The following is an 18,814-nucleotide window of genomic DNA, read 5'->3' on the forward strand; positions in this document are numbered from 1 at the left end:
ATTTATGGAAAATTACAGCCAATTACAACCCACTACCTCAGTAGCTACCTCTTTTAAAATCCTAGGATGCAAGCCATCAGGGCCAGGGGACTTATCTGTTTTTTTAGGCCCATTAGTTTCTCTAATACTATTTTTGTTTTGTGATGGTATTTAATTCTTTTCTTGTATTCTTTAGTATTAATAGAATATTTGAAGCAGCTTCCTTCATTATGCAAAATATCTGTTTAAATGCCTCTGCCGTTTCTTTGTCGCCCAAAACTGTTGCCCCATACTCATTTTAAATGTCTGCCACTGCTTGTTTACTGTCATTCCTCCCAATCTATCTGTCCAGGTTACTTTAAATAACTTTTTATTACTATTTAATTATAATCACCTTTTATTTAAGTTGAGCACATGGTTTCTGACCCAAGTTTCTCACTGTCAAACTGATTTTTTTTTTTCTTGTCATATCAGTACTTCCCAGGGGATCTTTGATTTAGAGGGTATTTATTAAACTTGCCTCATTACCCAATACACAATCTAAGCTAGCCTGTTCCCTGGTTGGCTCAGTGGCACATTGCTTTAGGAAACCATCCCTAATGCACTGAGTTTGTTGTCATAGCTACCATTTTTCAATTTGATTAACCCAGTCAACATGAACAATAAAATCACCTGTAATTATTGTTCTATTCTTTTTACTTGCTGCAAATATTTGTTGATTTATCACCTATTCCACAGGTTGGCTCCTGTTTGGGGATCTGTACACCACTTCTACCAATATCCTTTTTACCTTGCAGCTTCCTATCTCCTCCCAAATGAACTCTACATCATTGGAGCCAAGATGACCTCTGCCAACTGTCCTAATTTAATTTCTTATTAACAGTGCTACTCCCCCCTCCTTTTCCACCCCTCTTGTCTCCCTGAAGGTTCAAATATCCCTGAATGTTTTGATCTCCTTGCATCCATGTTTCCCTAATGGCTATGAGATTATACTCAATTACCTTGATTTGTGCTGTCACTTTGTTCTGAATGCTTGGTGCGTTAAGATACAAAATCTTTAAATTTGCTCTATTCTTGAGTTTCCTTATATCCTCATTATCCCTTAGTACAATATGACATTCACTCATTCTTTTCCTCCCTTTTATTTTCTGGGAACAATCAACCTCATCACTAACTTGCAACCCTATCTTCTTTTGATATTATGTTCCATGCAGATGTCAGATCTTTTTCAAGAACTCTGAAATATACTTTATATCTGGTCTTATGGATGTCCTAGAACAGAAGAGGACAACCCCAATGTCCATGTCAAATTGAACACATCACGCACTAGCTTCATAAACTTGTGTAGTGACAAGTGTGATTGGCAACCAAAGAAATCTGTTTTGCATTCAATTGATATTGTCAAGCACTCCCCACCATTATCATCTTGGTAAGGGTTACCATTGACCTGAAGTGTAACTGCAGCAGCCATATATATAAGATACCTTCTATAAATTATGCCAGTGAGTGTTTGGCAACAAAGATCTTCACAAGTCAACCAAAGTCCTAGTGTAGAGCAGTTTTCGTCTATGGACTCCTGTCCTGCAGTGAGACCTGTACTGTGTATCAATGTCACATAAATGTGCTAGAGAAGTTTTACCTGCAATGTCTCCATTAAATTTCCAGCCTCAACACTATTGGATAAATGTTAGTGTTCCTCTTGACACCAACTTTACCAGCATTCCTTTAAAAATCAATTATGATAGACTGAACACTGTGTCCCGATGACTGAAAACTATTCCTCTGCCAATTCCTGTTTTCTCAGCTTTCAAATGACCAAACTTTCAGTGAAAGGTGAAGAAAGTGGTATGAAGACCCTCTGTAGGTTCTCCTTAAAGCACAATAGCATTGAACCTAATAACTGGGAGGAATGTAATAATCAATTGTTCACCATGGGTTAGTTTATTTAAAATGGTAAAACACATTGTAAACTATGAAGCATGCATTACAGCAAACCAATTGATCTGTCTGTGTGTGCAGCTTGCTCGGCTGAGTCAAAACATTGTATAGTTTTATTGTGGAGTTCTTAAAGATGAAATGTCTTAAAGGCAAGATACGCTGTTATAATCTCAGCTAATATCATGTCATAACGGGACAAGTCCGATCTCAGACTGAAACTGACTTGATAGATCATTTTAAAAAAAATTAACGAGGTCTTAAACTGAGGTACAAGCAGTGTTACAGATTTGGTTTTAGCAATAAAGCAGAATTTAATGATACAAAAAAAGAATGAACCAAACTATTTACATATATTGCAATTGTAAACATTTTGAACCACTTGGGAAAATACAATATTCTATCTATCCAAGCAGCCCACCTTTACAATACTCAAAAACCAGACAGAATTCCTTTCTCCATCATGTCTATACTGGTGATGTAACTGGCGTTCCATTGCCAATTTTGAGAGCTTGATCACCTCTACTTTGAGTTTTCACACAACTGAGCTTTAAATTTTCTCAGCTTCGAATCACTGTTCTAACTAAAGACTTCTGGTCTGGAACTTCCAAAATAAACTCCTTTTTACTGAGCTGATCTGTTCCCTAGCAATTCTATACGACATCCCATCTTGAGGAAAACTGGTTTATATATCCATCCTCAACCAAGATTTCTGTGAACAGAAGCAAAGAGCTTTCTAAGGCTCCAAGCAAGAAAAGTCAATTCCTGACCTAATTGAAAGCAAACTAATACCTTCAATATTTACTTTATCCATTCATAAAACTCTCCAAATGCAAACAAATATCCATCATCACACCACAAATCTCTCATAAATTATATTTAAAAATTTTTTTCAAACACCTTGCATCGTACCTCCTCCCAAAGAAGGATGAAAATATATCTTGAAAAAGCATTTTCATTATCCATCAAAATATCTTAACACTACTTCCATGTCATATCAACAGCAATATATTGAAATTAGACATTCAATGAGTTACACAGCTATATTTTACATAAGTCCATGGCCACTGCAGCATTGGTCACCTTAATTTGTGATATTGATAAACTATTGCTTCTGCATTTCAAGACGACAGATCACCTCTTCTCAATTGTAAATATGCTACGGTAGTATTCTAGCTTTGCCAGCAATGTCCTCACGTGAGTTTAAAAAATAAGTTGAACAATTGTGATATATAGTGTAAAGGCATGTTTCAAAGTCCAAGATTCTTTTCTTGGGATCCATCTATCCTCCTTTTCTTATTTTGTGGCTATCTTAACTAATTTCTATAATCCAACAGCCAAGTGAAAAGATCTTGGGCTGGATTTTCCCTCTAGACACTGACCTATGATTTTCTGCAGGATGATCAATTAATTGTGGGAAGGAAGGCTTGCCATTCAGTTAAGGACAATGAGAAGAATCTGAAAGTTGGAGGACCAGAAGCTTTCCTGTTTGAAAGAAGCAGAAGGCTAAAATTAGAAGTAAATAAGGAAGCAGAGTCTTCCATATGGAAGAACACTTTCCCTTTCCAACCCTCTTAAATCTTTAATTCAGTAAAATGTGGAACATAATGACTGTAAATTACTGTTCACCGATGTGGTAGGTGGCTGATCCTCGTGCGCACGCACACACACACACACAGATATCTCCGCACTTCCCTTGGATGCTGCCACACCCTGGCTGCTGAAAGTTACTTGCCTCCAGGCAGCTAAACTGACCCATGCCAATGTGATTTGGAGATGCCGGTGTTGGACTGGGGTGTACAAAGTTAAAAATCACAACACCAGGTTATAGTCCAACAGGTTTAATTGGAAGCACACTAGCTTTTGGAGCGTCGCTCCTTCATCAGGTGGTAGATGTGAACCTCGTAGCTGATCGTAAAGTTCAGTTTGGTGTCAATTTGCCTGCATTAAGTTCTTAATGATCCTGTTTGGCTATCTGATGCATAATTGATCTAGAAGTCAGATGGAAACACAAAATTGGCATGTTAGCTGGCAAAGCTAATTTTACCTCCCACCTTCTGAACCTGGTGGCATTTCTCCTAATCTTGTTCTTTTCTGTGTTAATAGCAATTTTAAATTGTTTTTTTTTGTTATTGACTCCCCAGTCAGGAAAAAATATTGCTTTTTCCTAAAATCCCTATTAAAACATTGGAAGCTTAAATAAAACTTTAATGTGTCTTCCAGTTCTATGTAGTCCAGTGTAAACAATTCTTGAGCCTTTCTCCTTTGCTGTGGTTTCTTAAGTCATAAATCTGATGTCTTTTTCAGCTGAATCTGTATAGCACACTTTCTTTGGCGTAAATTTCTTTCCATAATGGTTCAATGTTGCCATGTATTTGTCATAATACGTTTGCTCTTGTATTGTTTGTCCAGTTTTATTTTACAACACAGTTTACTAAAAGCAAATAACTTAGAATTTTGCTTCTGTGAGGAGCGGAAATTGCAGTGAGTTGCTGTTATCTGTTAATGTCTGCATTGTGTACACAGACATTGTGTGCCTTATAGTAAATATACAGCATGAGATAGTGATATAGAGGGAACTGGGCAGGAAACAGAATAAAATATAATTCACTGAAAGAGTCCAGAAATGCAAAGATTTAAAAGTTGAGACAGATTGCAATAATATATTACTTTACAAGAGTTAATTTTGTCAGGGTATGAATTGTTAACATTCAAATACTTGATTTTATTGCATTATCAGGAAGTATAGAGACATCTTTGCATTTTGCTCCTATCCTTCACTAATATGGATGTTTTGACATTCATCATATCAACAACTGCAGTTTGTATAAAGTTTGAAAATTAATGTTTTGTGATGTTTGCCATCTGAACCTTGGAGTTGTGTGTTCACATCACTGAGAGACAAAGCAGAACTCTGGAGACATGGGAGTGGGAGATGATGTCTCACAAAAGGAAAATAAAATCCTCCTGGGTGTTGGATAGTAGAGAAGCTGTATCTGGCTAGATATCTTGGGCAGGTTAAAACTCTTTGTACTCTGCTAAAGTTTAGTTTAAAGCTTTTTGAGTAGGTTCTTGCCAACGTATTGGACATAGCACTATAAACTCCTTGTTATTCATGAACTCTTTATTACAAATATATTTATCCTGCTATGTCTGACACTGACAAGATGGGTCCTGGAGGAACAATGAATCATTGAAAATCAGATTTTTCGGAACATCTTTATTTAACATTTTGGTAGTAAAGGAAGATGGATGTTTCTAATATTTTACAGTTGGTAGTAATTTTTAAAAAACTTCTCTTTGCTCCTGATTTAACCTCTGAAATGTAACTTGAATTGACATGTTCAAACTGAACACACGATGTAGTTGGTAATAATAGAGGTGAATGATGTTCAGAGAAAGTTAAGATAGGCATTGCTGAGCAAAGAAAATAACTTAGAAGTCAATTTTAATACACTTTTGGACAGTGAGATTACTACAATCAGGAAAAAATGTATTTTTTATTAAAACAATGCATGATGTAAACATTCTAAAGCTTATTTTTATATATATCCACATTCTCTACATCAGTCTTGCAAAATCAGTACTGCCATGTTTATGTGCATAATTACAACATATAAAATTCAAATGTGAGAATTATACTTTATTAACTTACATACTTTATTAATGTAAAAACATACTTGCTTTATTGCAAGAAGGATTGAAACCAGTCATTTGTAATTTAGGTAGTAACCGGATGTATCTCCACTTATCATTCTATGTTTCTTCCAATGTCAAAGGATATGAAACTGAGAGTTGTTTTCACAGTGGACCTCCACATTGATATTATTGATTTATGTCAGAAAATAATAATATTAAAGTGAACTGATCAATAGCATGCTCAAAATGAGCCGTATTGTAACCACCAAAGCCATTCTGATTGTTCACGGAAAGCTAATTTTGATTATTCAGTGGTTGTATTTTTATGCTCACTTTTCCAGTATAATCTGTTTAAAAACAAACATGGCAGTGGTAATTCATGATTTCTCCTTGTTGTCAAACCTGACATGTCTATTAAAATAAGAGAAAAACACTGCTCATCAAAACATTTGATATGCAATTCAAGACTTTTTCTCAATTTGTCTTTAAATATTACTTCTCTTTCAATTCAATATTTTTAAGTTTTAGTTTGGTGTGAAAGGTAAATGAATCTGTTTCATATACGTACTCTTGTTTAAATCTCTAATTCAAATTTTAAAATTTGGTACAACTTATATTTAGCCACACAGATGTTATTTATATTTCTCATGTATAAAAGTTTCTTATAAACTCCTTGTTATATACTGAAAATAGGTGATTTAGATTGTAAGGAAAACTTCTGTTGAGTTGAAATTGAAAGCTGTGACCAGCATCTTTCTCAAAGGCTTCAGTATTTTTGGGGAGCTGAGGTGTCTCAGAACAATTCTTAGCAATGCTAACACAGAATGATAAATGTGCATTTACCCGAATTGGTTGACTGGTTATGGGATCTAGAAATATTTTTCCCCATTGTCTTCCTCACAATGTGTTCCCTAATGCATAGCAAATTACATTGGTTCTTTTTAACATTGTCAAAGCTCCTTTTAATGTTCCAACATTTCATATTATTCCAGAATGTTTTATAAAAATTTTATCTACAATACCCCTGTAATGTCTTTTATGCTTTGGCCAAGAGAGTTGGAGCAGGACACAAAGCAGAATAATGCACATGCTGAAAAAAACTACATCAAAACAGAAAATGCTGGCAACACTCAGCAGGTGAAACAGCATCTGTGGAATGCAAGAGGTTAGGTTTGTATTTCAGGTTCATGGATTGACAGTAGGTTTATTATGATAAACGTAATTAATGACCCGTCATAGGAATGGGATTGGCCTTGTAGAGGTTACAATGTTTGACTGCATGAGGGAACTAAATTACATTAAAGATGCAGTCTTGAATTTTTTTTCGAGTGATCTTGTCAGTTCAGCTAAGTGCATGAATTCACCTCTCCACAATTTCGGGCTGAGTAAGTCAATGGTACCATATCAATCAATCTTTATATGTAAAAAAACAGCTTTCTGACATGTAACATATTTTATAGAGTTCTCAAGATCCATATCTGAAAGTAGGAATTTTGTTTCCATTTCTTTGTCATAAACCTGGTCTGGATCTGGCGTGAATACAAATGCAGAAATTGAATAAATTGCGAATTCAAATAACTATGATTTTAATTACATGCTATTATTTTATATGTTGTTATTGATATAAGCAAGCATTTGATGGGGTAAAGCAACATTGATATCTTGAGGAAAACATAGAAACAGGAGTAACTATCCAGTTCATTGCACTTGCTCCAGTATTGAACTGGATTGTGGATGATATGTACCATAATTTCATTGGTCCATATCCATCATTTAGCTCCAACATGTAGCTTTTGTTTTTTCAGTGTGTTACTCTGTTTGGTGTAGTTGATTCTCTTTTTCCCAAGGTTGTTTAATTCCTCCTATCTTTCCCTGTTATAATTCCTTAATGCTGCCTTCTCTTTTTCCCCAAAGAAATAGGGTGATGCATGGGACTGGATGTTAGGATTAGTCTGCTGCTCTACAGTTGGCTGCATGAAGTGTGAAAGTGGAGCCTTCTACCACTGTGTTTGGTTTCTATTCTTTCTTTTAACAGGCGCTTCCATGATCTAACAATTGAGTGAATAGTGGAGAATTTGGAGAATTTAGGATATGAACCTGCAAAGTATTGCTGTATAGGGCAAAATATTGACATTTCATCCATAGGTTTTTTTGTATGGGGCAATGGATTTAGCAAGCTGCATTTATATGTGTAAATCAATTTGTTTGTTGTTTTTTAAACTAATTCATATTTGGTTGATTTAGTTCTTGAATTTTCATTAAGTGAAGTTAATTGATACAAGTTTTTAAGATTTAGGTTATATGCTGGCAGATTTAGCAGCTTGCACATCAATTTACAGTATACTCATCACTGGAGTGTTTACAATACCTTTGTATGTGCACTAAGAAATGATACTTACAAATATTATCATCGTGTACCTAGTATACTATTAGACCATGTACATGTGAAAACATAACCGCTTTGTTATAGACTTGTGGTTATTTGACTGAAGTTTTATAAAAGTTTACATAAGGTACATACTGCAAGGTTTGTGAAGGTTAGTAGCTCAGGTTGAGGTTTAGGGTGTAGGTTTGCTCGCTGGGCTGTAGGTTTGATATCCAGACCCCATCCAGGCGAAAGATATAAACGGGAAGCAGGAGACAACAGCTTCGCTTCACTTGGAGGTTGTCACTGATGATGTTACCTAGCCAGGTAATGAAACATCTGGGTATCAAACCTACAGCTCAGTGAGCAAACCTACACCCTAAAGGTACATACTGTACTGAGATCTCAAAAAAATGTTTGTACACCAGTATCTTGTAGTACTTACCATCTCATTAGGCTTCTTCTTATATGCTGTACGATTCTATTAATTTCATCAACATAAATTTAGTAGTCATTATAACATAGTAATTATGTTGACTTTGAGTATGATTGACTGCTTCCAATTCAAAATATTGTATGGTAAGAGAACTGAAAGCAAATAGGTTTAATATGAATTAGCTAACACATAATGACAGTGCGTATTGATCAGAATAACATAACTTTGATTTTTCAGTATTGCTCAAATAATTCAACTTTTAAATAATTTTGTGCTTCATATCTTTTAAGAAATAACCAAATCCAAATTAAGAATTTCCTTCAGTTACTTTATTTGCTTAAACTCTTCTCTATTTAATTAATGTAAATATTTTTCAATATAGCTCTTAAGCAGGAATAAGAAATATGGCCAGAATACTTCTACCAGAAACACTCAATTCAGTAGAAATGCAAAGTAAATGGAAATATTAGCATCATGTATTACAACAAGTAGATTCTCAAAATTCTTTATGATTTGTGTGAAATACAGGAGACTCTTGTGGAACAAAAACAAATTGCTGGGATAACTCCAAGTCTGGTAGCATCTGCGGAAACAAAGCAGAATTAATGTTTCAGGTCCAGTGACCCTTCTTCAGAACTGTAGCTGGGAAAACTTTGGTGTACAAGTATATGCTGAAGAGGGGTTGGGGGAGGAGTAAACAATAGGTGGAGCTGAAGTCCAGAGAGAGAGACAGCAACAGTTGGACAGACAAAGGCTTGGGTAAAAGTCAAACTAGGGAAACCAGTAGCTGCTAATTGAGATTATTAGTAGCTGACAAAAGGGTGATTGTGGTAGCAGCCTATGTGTAGACAAGGCCTAGTGTATGGTGGTTAAGTTAAAGACGTGAGAGAAGATGCTCCGGATGACCTAAAATTATTATCAGTCCTAAATTTCTTGTGGAACTTTTTTGATCACTGGCTTCAAAGCAGCATTGCCTTCACAGGTTCTGCCAAATCTGGTGTCAAGAAAGGTAATCTAGTAGCAGCATCCATGCCCAAGTGAACATGCCCATCATTGAGCACTAATAACTCAAAGAAAGTTTCTTTGGGCAGTGCACACTGCTCGTATGGCTAACACCAGACTCAAAACAACATGCAAATATAATTTTTATTCCGTGCACCAGAAGACATAGGAGTGGAAGTAAGGCTATTTGGCCCATCGAGTCCACTCCAGCATTCAATCATGGCTGATGGGCATTTCAACACCACTTATCTGCACTCTCCCCATATCCCTTAGTTCCTTGCGAGATTAAAAATTTATCAATCTCTGCCTTGAAGACATTTAATGTCCCGGCCTCCACTGCGCTCTGTGGCAATGAATTCCACAGGCCACTACTCTCTGACTGAAGAAATGTCTCCTCATTTCCATTTTAAATTGACCCCCTCTAATTCTAAGGCTGTGCATATTGGTTCTAGTATCCCTGCCTGACAGAAACAAGTTCCTAGTGTCCACCCTTTCTAAGCCATGCATTATCTTGTAAGTTTCTGTTATATCTCCCTTCAACCTTCTAAACTCTAATGGATACAATCCCAGGATCCTTAGCCGTTCATCGTATGTTAGCCCTACCATTCCAGGGATCATCCGTGTGAATCTCCACTGAAGACGTTCCAGTGCCAGTATGTCCTTCCTGAGGTGTGGCGCCCAAAACTGGACACAGTGTTGTAAATGGGGCCAAAGCACAGCTTTATAAAGTCTCAGTAGCACATCGTTGTTTTTACATTCCAACCCTCTTGAGGTAAATGACAACATTACATTTGTTTTCTTAACCACTGACTCAACTTGCAAGTCAATCTTTAGAGAATCCTGAACTAGCACTCCCAGATCCCTTTGTACTTTGGTTTTATGAATTTTCTCACCCTTTAGAAAATAATCCATGCCTGTATTCTTTTTTCCAAAGTGCAAATGCAGCTTATTGCTAGGCTTATATGTTCCAGACATTTTCTTCTGGCCTCTCGATTATTCCAAAATAAAGGAGCAGAATTGGATCATTTGTCGAGTGGGATTGAGATGTGTTCCTTACAAGCTTCCCCTTTTATTAATGTATGGTCAAATAATTCCAGTCCCTTTTTTGACTGCATAGTAAAAAAGAAAATTATTAAAATGTTCATGAAAGTTAGAATTTGTGAATGGTATATTCTGGACGTTCCATGCATGTACATACTCTTTAACAGAATCTAGTAGTCTAGTCAGAAGATTTATTTTTTAAAGACTAAAACCATTGAATAGCACTTTGGTACTCAGATGTCATAGTGTAATTCTAACATATTAGGAGACACTAGTTTCCATTAGAATTCTTGATGACCGGAAATGAAGTTCTTAGAATTTGTATGTCTTGGCGCTACAACATCCAGCTGATTTAACTTGTCATACCCTGAGGAGAGGGATCACTAAACTATGGAAATTCTCGCACCATCAGCAGAAAGCATGGCGAGAATTGTGTGTTCATTCCAAGAAAGAATATCCTGTCATAGTTAATCATGGAGAACTGTGTTTAGTTCTGGTAGTTCTGTTGTAGGAACAATATTATTAAACTGGAGAGGGTTCAGTCAAAATTTACCAGGATGTTACTGGGAATAGAGGTTTTGAAATATAAGAATAGACTGGATTTCAGTCTTCTCATTATGTTAAGTTTTGGTAATGGATAAAATTTGAATAGTTTTGTTGTTTTTTAACCATAAGTTTAATTTTAAAAGGCTAATGTACCAATTGTTATTGGTGTATGGATCAGTTTTTTTTTAAAAATGAGGGACAATATAATTTATGTTCTGTAATGATGTGAGGAGCAGAATTATTCAGGTTGTAATATGATCTGTCACATTTTAAAAAAGGCTGTTTCACAAAGGTGGAATTTTGTACAGGTTACAGAATACTATAAAGCCTACATTAGTATTTAATACTTAATATCCTTGTAGATGAGAATAAACTGATAATAAGTTGGCTTGAGTTAAATTGGAGTGTTTCCATTACTTCAGAATTTCTGCAGAATTGCCTCTTGTAACATATAAAATTCATAATTAAAGTTTAAAAGATAGTGGTTTTGCAAACTAAAACTGTTATCCTCCAACCATTTGTACAAATATGGATGGGAAGTTCACCTTATTGAAACTACATTCATAGATTTCAAGTTATTTCTTTACATTCCTGTTAATTATGGTGTTTGGCACTGTTGAGTGCTGGTGTACATTAGGTAAAATTGTCCTACATTATCAGTTTCCTCAGGCTTCAGATCTATTCTGTGTCTCTTTAACACTGGTATCACAATATGACCATGATTTGTATGTGGTGTTTGGCCCTGTGTGTCCAAGGTGTTTGAAGCTTCTTAAGACCCTAGAAATTATTCAGATGAAGAGATTGTTCTTAAATTAGTCAAATAAAGTGCTCACTCCAAGTGTGTTCAGGACGTCTGATCGGAACTCCAGTATTGGAATAAAGAACATATGGAATAGCCATATTGTGACTTCCAAGCTACATACTGTGAACTCTTAATTTGTAGCTATTGCAATAAAATGTTTTTGAATTGATAACGTTTGTTAATTGTGCTTTTTTTGTTTCTGTACTGCAACAAATAATCTACAAAAAATCTTTATTCCAGGACTGTTCACACATTAGACATTACAGCTGTGGCTCTCAAGGCTCTGTCATCTGAGTATTCTCACCAAAGGAAGTATATGTTGATATTTTTGAAAAAAATATTCTTGCAGAGGTCTCTCGTGTAGTGCTGAGGGATATACTGTCAGAGTTCTACCTTTCAGATGAGACATGAAACTGAGCTTCTATCTGCTTATTTGAGTGGAGCAAAAGATCTCATGACACTGTTTTGAAGCAAAGTAGGTGAGTGATCCCTGTTGTCTTAGCCAATATTGATCTCTCTGTCAACAACACGTTGCTGCAACATTCCAAACGTTAAGACACAGGAGCAAAAGTGGGCCATTCAGCCCAGTGCATCTGTTCAACATTCAATGAGATCATGCTTGATCTGATAATCCACAAGTCCACTTACTTGCTTTTTCCTCATAAATGTTGATTTCCTTACTCATTAAGAATCAGTCTGTTTCAGCCTTGAATATTCTTAATGATCCAGTGAATATATTTAATGACCTAGCTTCATGATCATGACTACACTTGTAAAGTGTTTTATTGTAGTTAAATACTTCAACTTCTCCTTATAAGAAGTGTTATATCAAACCAAATATTTCATTTTTACACCAGGCATGCACTCAAATAAAACTAGATCATAATTAACTCATCTGAACAGATCAAAATATTCTAAATATGATCTAGTTTCCATTTCATGGGTCACGCAGAAATTGCTCAAAAATCTCAGCAGGTCAGGCAGCATCTGTAGAGAGAAAGCAGAGATAATGTTTCCAGTCCAGTGACCCTTCAGAACTGATTATCATAAAGGTAATTGGAGCTGAAATGCTAACTCTGCTTTCAGTCTATAGTTGTTGCCAGACCTGCCAGAATTTGTTTGTTTAGATTTTCAGTATCGGCAGTTCTTTGTTTTTATTTTCCATTTTTTGGTGTCCAGTTAAGTTTATTCAGCACAGGACAGGCAAGAAGGAAACAGTATTTGGGATAGTGAGACTGGTTTTATTTTCATCTTTCCCTCTGCTTCTACATCCCTATCTGCCTGATTTCTCCATGTAGCAGAAATTAAAGTTAATGTCTATGATTTACAGGTAGGACTATGGCAGAACTATGCACTCTACAGCAGTCTTTTGAGATTTTAAGAACAATTACTTTTACTGTTCGAAAAATTATCTCATGACAAGGCTGACATTTGCCCATTTAAAAATGATCTTGAACTAAGTAGCTTTCTCAGCTTAAGAGGGTAATTAAGAACCCAAAGTTTTGAAGGAGCTAGCTAAGAAGATTGAGAGGCATCAGTGGTGATCTTTCAGGAATCGCTAGAGTCAGGGAAGGTACAGAGGACTCAAAAATGGCAAATGTAATGCCGCTGTTTAAGAAGTGAGTAATGCAGAAGGCAGGAACTTATAGGCTGGTTAGCCTGACTTTGGTCATTGGCAAGATTTTAGAACCTATTATTACAAGTGAGATTGTGGAGTACTGTCAATTCTTCTATAATACGATGGTTATATTCTTGTGCAATGCCACATTATAAAAAATTAGTGCTTTAGAAACAGCACTTAGTGTTAGTGCTGTAATCACATTACAGCCAACACACGGTTTATAAGTTTGCACAGTAGAAAGTGTCCCCAACATGTTAATCGCATTACAGCACATTTGCATTCTCAAAATGTGAGTTATAACAGAACAACCTGCAAATCCATGGTTAAATAGGGCTGAGTCAACACCACCTCATCTAGGGGAGGCCATGCCTGAAAATCTGTTAGAATTCTTTGATGGGGTAACAAGTAAATTAGACAAAGTATAACCAGTGGATGGAATCTAATTAGATATCCAGAAAGCTTTTGACAAGGTGTCACACAGGTGGCTGCTAAATAAGATATGAGCCCATGGTGTTAAGGGCAAGGTGCTGACATGGACAGAGGATTGGCTGATTGACAAAAGGGCAGAGATGGGGTTAAAAGGGTCATGTTCTGCGTGGCAGCCAGTGACTACTGGAGTTCTGCAGGGGTCAGTGTTGGGACCACAACTATTCATGTTATACAATAAAAATTTGGACAAAACAACTGAGGCCACTGTTGCTCAGTTTGTAGATGACACAAAGATAAGTGAAGGGACTGGTAGTGTTTAGGAATGTGAAGACTGTAGAAGGACTCGGTCAGGTTAGAAGAGCGAGCAAATAGAATTCAATGTGGGAAGTTTGAGGTGTGGTAGGAAGAATAGAGGCGCAGTCTATTTTCAAAATGGGGAAGGGCCTTCAAAATTGGAATCATAAAGGGACTTTGGAGTCCAAATTCAGGATTCTCTTAATGTTAACATGCAGGTTTGGTTAGCAGTTAGGAAGACAAATACAATGTTAACAGTCATTTCGAAAGTGTGTAGAGATCTACTGCTGAGGCTGTATAAGGATCTGGTCTGACCGCATCTAAATATTGTGAGCAGTTTTGGGATCTGTATCGAAGGAAGGATGTGCTGGCATTGGAAGGGGTCCAGAGGAAGTTTACAAGACTGATCGCAGGGAAGAAGGATTTGTCTTATGAGGAGCAGTGGAGGAGTCTGGGTCTGTACTCAGTGGAGTTTAGAGGGATGAGGAATGAATCTGATTGAAACTTAGATCTGAAACTTATTGAAAGGCCTGGATAGACTAGAGATGAGGAGAAATGTCTTCAGCCAGAGAGTGGTGATTCTGGATCTTATCGCCATAGAAGGCTGTTGAAGCCAAGTCATTGAGTGCCTTTAAGACAGAAATAGGTTCCTGATTAGCAAAGGGATCAAGGGTTGCAGGAAGAATGTGGGTTAATGGGGTTGTGAAACATATTAGCCATGATTGATTGGCAGAGCAGATTTGCTGGCCAAATGGTCTAATTCTGCTCCTATATCTTGTAGCTTAATCAACCACATTTCTGTGGGTTTGGAGCTGCATGTTGGTGAGACGATGTAAAAATGGCAGATATCTTCCTCTGATGGTGGCTGTTAATGGGGTTCCTATCTTTTATTATGTTCCCTTTCTCTTCAAACAACAGATATAAGTGTCATATCCTACATCCAGTCTTATATTAAGAAATTAAATGTGCTTTATTCTTGGGGTGCTCATAGTTTTGAATTTTTAGGATTTTCCCCTCCCCAGCCTGGGATCTGAACAGAATGCCACTTGCCCAGTGTAGCCTTCTCTTCTGAGTAGAAATATATCACCATTTGTTCAGTGTTACTTGGACAAAATTCTGGAATTCCCTCCTAATCACTGTGGGTCTACCTACAGCGTATGGTTCAAGAAGGCAGCTCACCACCACCTTTACAATAAATGCTGGCCTAATCCGTGATGTCCAGGTCCCATGAGTGAATTTAAAGAAAGACAAACTGTCTTGGAAGGAAGATGAGAGAAGATCTCTGTGACCCATGTGCCAAGCAACCACCTAATGAGAACCTAAGATCCAAGGAAAGAAGGCTGAACATGTTTCAAGTTTGCTTTCTCATGTGCGTACTTGGTAAGTGAATTCATCACTTCAGAAATCCTGGAGCAAACTAATTCTATCAGTGTGCACTCGATATTGATCCAATGGCATCTGCATTAGCTTAACCATATCAGTTGGATGAATGATGGCCATTTACCCAAAGATTTCTTGTATGTGAACTAGCCATTAGATCATGTCTTGCTGGTCGCTTTCACCTCTACTACAAGGGTATCTGCAATTGAGATGTGAAGATGAATGTCCATTGATGCATACATTGGGAGATTCCTGCCAATGACCATGAACTTTTGAGTTGACTAATTGAGGGCATCGAGATGTGAGGAATAAAAATTGCTTAGCTGGAGAAGTGGGAGTGAAAGAAACAGGTTAGAAAATTGTGCAACTTCTCAGCTCATTTTAATTTTTTTTATTTTGGAGATATGGGCTTCAGTGGCTAGATCAGTGTTTTGTTGTTCGTCCCTAATAGTCCTCAAAGGATGGTGGTGAACTGCCACCTTAACTATTGCAATCCATTTAATCAGAAGTCACATGACACAGGTTATAGTCCAACACATTTATTTGAAATTACAAGCTTTTGGAGCACTACTTCTTTGTCAGGTGAAATAACCATGTTGGATATGGGCATCGTTGGCTAGCTGGTATTTATTTCCTGTCCCTTGTTGCCCCTGAGTAGATGGGAGTGAGATGTCTTTTAAACTTCTGCAGTCGATGTACTGTGGTTTGACCCATAATGCCAAATAAGGAGGGAATTCTGGGATTTTGACCCAGCGACAATGAAGGAACAGCGATATATTTCCAAGTCAGAATGGTGAGTGGCTTGCTGGTGAACTTATGTACCCTATGTATTTGCTGCTATTGTATTTTTAGATGGAAATGCTCATGATTTCGAAGGTGCTGTCTGAGAATCTTAGGTGAATTTCTGAAGTGCATATTGTAGCTAGTAAACATTGCTGCTGCTGCTGAGTGTCCATGGTGGAGGGAGTCAATGTTTGTGGATGTGGTACCAATTGAATGGGCTGCTTTGTGCGGAATAATATTGAAGCTTCATGAGTGCTGTGGGAGCTGCACATATCCAGGCAAGTGGGAATTATCCCATCAAACTCCTGACTTGTGCCTTGTAGATGATGGTCAGGTTTTGTGAGTCAGGAGGTGAGTTACTTGCCACAGTATCCTAGCCTCTGATCTTTTTTTTTGCCACTGTGTTTATGTAGTGAGTCCAGTTGAGTTTCTGGTCAATAGTAACCCCAGGATGTTGATTAGTGGGGGATTCAATGATGGTAGCACCATTGAATGGCAGGGATGTGGTTGGATTGTCTTTATTGGGATGGCAATAGCCTGACATTTTTGTGATGTGAATGTTATTAGCCATTGTCAGCCCAAGAGTGGATATTGTCCAGATCTTCCTGCATTTGAACATGGACTGCTTCAATATCTGAGGAATCAACGAATGGTGCTGAACATTTTGCAATCATCAGTGAATATGCCGCTTTGGCCTTATTGATGGAGGGAAGGCCATTGATAAATCAGCTGACAGTAGCTGGTCCTAAGTCACTGCCTTGAGGAACTCTTGCAGAGATGTCCTGGAACTGAGATGACTGATCTCCAACAATCTTCCTCTCTGCCAGGTATGATTCCAACCAGTGGACAGCTTGCTCCCTGAACCCATTGATTTCAGTTTTGCTAGAACTCCTTGATACAATTATATAATATCAATAAAATGCAATATAATATCCTTTTATTGTCACATGCACTCCAAAGCTTTGACAATGTCTGCCTCCTTATTGTGACATCTTAAGTACCTAGGTTCAATTCTTGGATACAGCAGAGGAATAAAAGTAGTTGTATTACTGAGGGTTGAAAAATAAGTTTAAAAATAGGACAACATTAAAGTGTTGACATTATGGTAATGTAGCAAATTTCAAATTGACATTACAATGTAGCGGCTCAGTGCAGGGCCTCCGCACGTGGTCTGCCTGCCCACTCCAGACCTCTGTCAAACAGCCTTCCCCCCCCATCTGCTCCAAGCTTCCGAACTCTCCATAACAGCGCTCCAAGCTAAGTGTCAGGATGCCAGTCCTGCCCAGTCTCCATGCCAGTCTCTGCCCAGAATTCACTGCTTGCAAAATGCTCCGGAGTTGCTTTCAGACATTCTGCTCAAGGGCTGCTTCCCCATGCTGCTCTGGGGCACGCAGCCCATGCTCTGTACAAGAGCTCACTGCTTGTGGTGTTCTGGGCTCATAGCCCAAGCGCCGTACCAGGGCTCCTTGCTCATGCTGCTCTGGGGCTTGCAGGTCACTTGCTGCTCCAGGGCTCATGACTCTGGGAATTTGCTGCTGACGCCTGCTGCTGTGCCAGTATTTTCCTCTGATGCTGAGGGAAGAGAAGAAAGAAGAGAAAAAAAGGAAAAAAAGAGTGAAAGCACACTCGGTCAAATGTAGCCTTGATGTCAAGGGCTGTGTTGTCCATCTTTGAATCAAGGCTATAATGAGGTTAGAAGCTGAATAGCCCTGGCAGAACTCAAACTGGGCATCACTGAGCAGGTTATTGCTGATTAGGTGCTGATTGACAGCACTATTGATAACATCTTCAATCCTTTTAATGATATCCAAAAGTAGACTGATGGGGTGGTGGTTGGCTGGGTTGGATTTGACCTGCTTTCAATGTGCAGGACATACCTGATCCAGAAATATCAAAAGGCCATTGCATTATTTTCATTATATTCATTGTAGCAAGTGCAGAGACCTTCATGTCAGACCAAGTAATATTTAACACAGAATTGACCACTCAGGTGCACACCATTATCTCATGGAGCAGAAGGTAGCCAAAGACCATTGTGAAGTGAATGATTCTTTTTTGATGCAAGACATATAAATACTGATGACATGAATTGAAAGGTAATTGTTTAAAAATAGGGCAGTATTAACAAACTTGTGGGGTTCAACGACCAAGTGGTATATTATTGTTGGATTGTTAATCCAGACACAGGTGTTGTTCTGGCCACTTTGGTTTGAAGCACACCACAATAAATGAGGAATTTGGATTTACTTTTAAAAATCTGGAATGAAAAGTTTAATGATGGTGATGAATCCGTTGCCAATTGTCAGAAAAACCAACCTGTTTCACTCATGCCTTTTAATGAAGGAAACTGCCACTCTTACCCGATTTGAAGGCAAAAAACTGCATATGCTGGAATCCAAAGTCGACAAGCAGGAGATCGGAAGGATACAGCAAGCCAGGCAGCATCGGGAGGAGAAGAAGTCAATATCTCGGATACAACCCTTCTTCAGGAAAGAAGGTGGGGATAGGGGGAAGCTGCAGATAAAAGGGGTGGGGGTGGTTTTGGGGTGAGGGAGAGGAGAG

General features: G+C 37.7%; 1 protein-coding gene across 4 annotated transcripts in view; it reads left to right on the forward strand.

Moving 5' to 3' along the window:
• Nucleotides 1-18,814, forward strand: part of megf11 (multiple EGF-like-domains 11) — a 487,483-nt gene that overhangs the window by 75,755 nt on the left and 392,914 nt on the right. Inside the window, exon 2 of one of the 4 annotated variants that reach the window (XM_072565386.1) lies at nt 18,596-18,749. The exons of the other annotated variants lie outside the window; for them this stretch is intronic. The gene's annotated coding sequence lies outside the window, so the exon portion shown is untranslated. The remainder of the gene's footprint in view (nt 1-18,595; nt 18,750-18,814) is intronic. 4 annotated transcript variants of the gene reach the window in all.

This window comes from Chiloscyllium punctatum, chromosome 48 (assembly GCF_047496795.1).
Source record: "Chiloscyllium punctatum isolate Juve2018m chromosome 48, sChiPun1.3, whole genome shotgun sequence".
Lineage (NCBI taxonomy): Eukaryota > Metazoa > Chordata > Chondrichthyes > Orectolobiformes > Hemiscylliidae > Chiloscyllium > Chiloscyllium punctatum.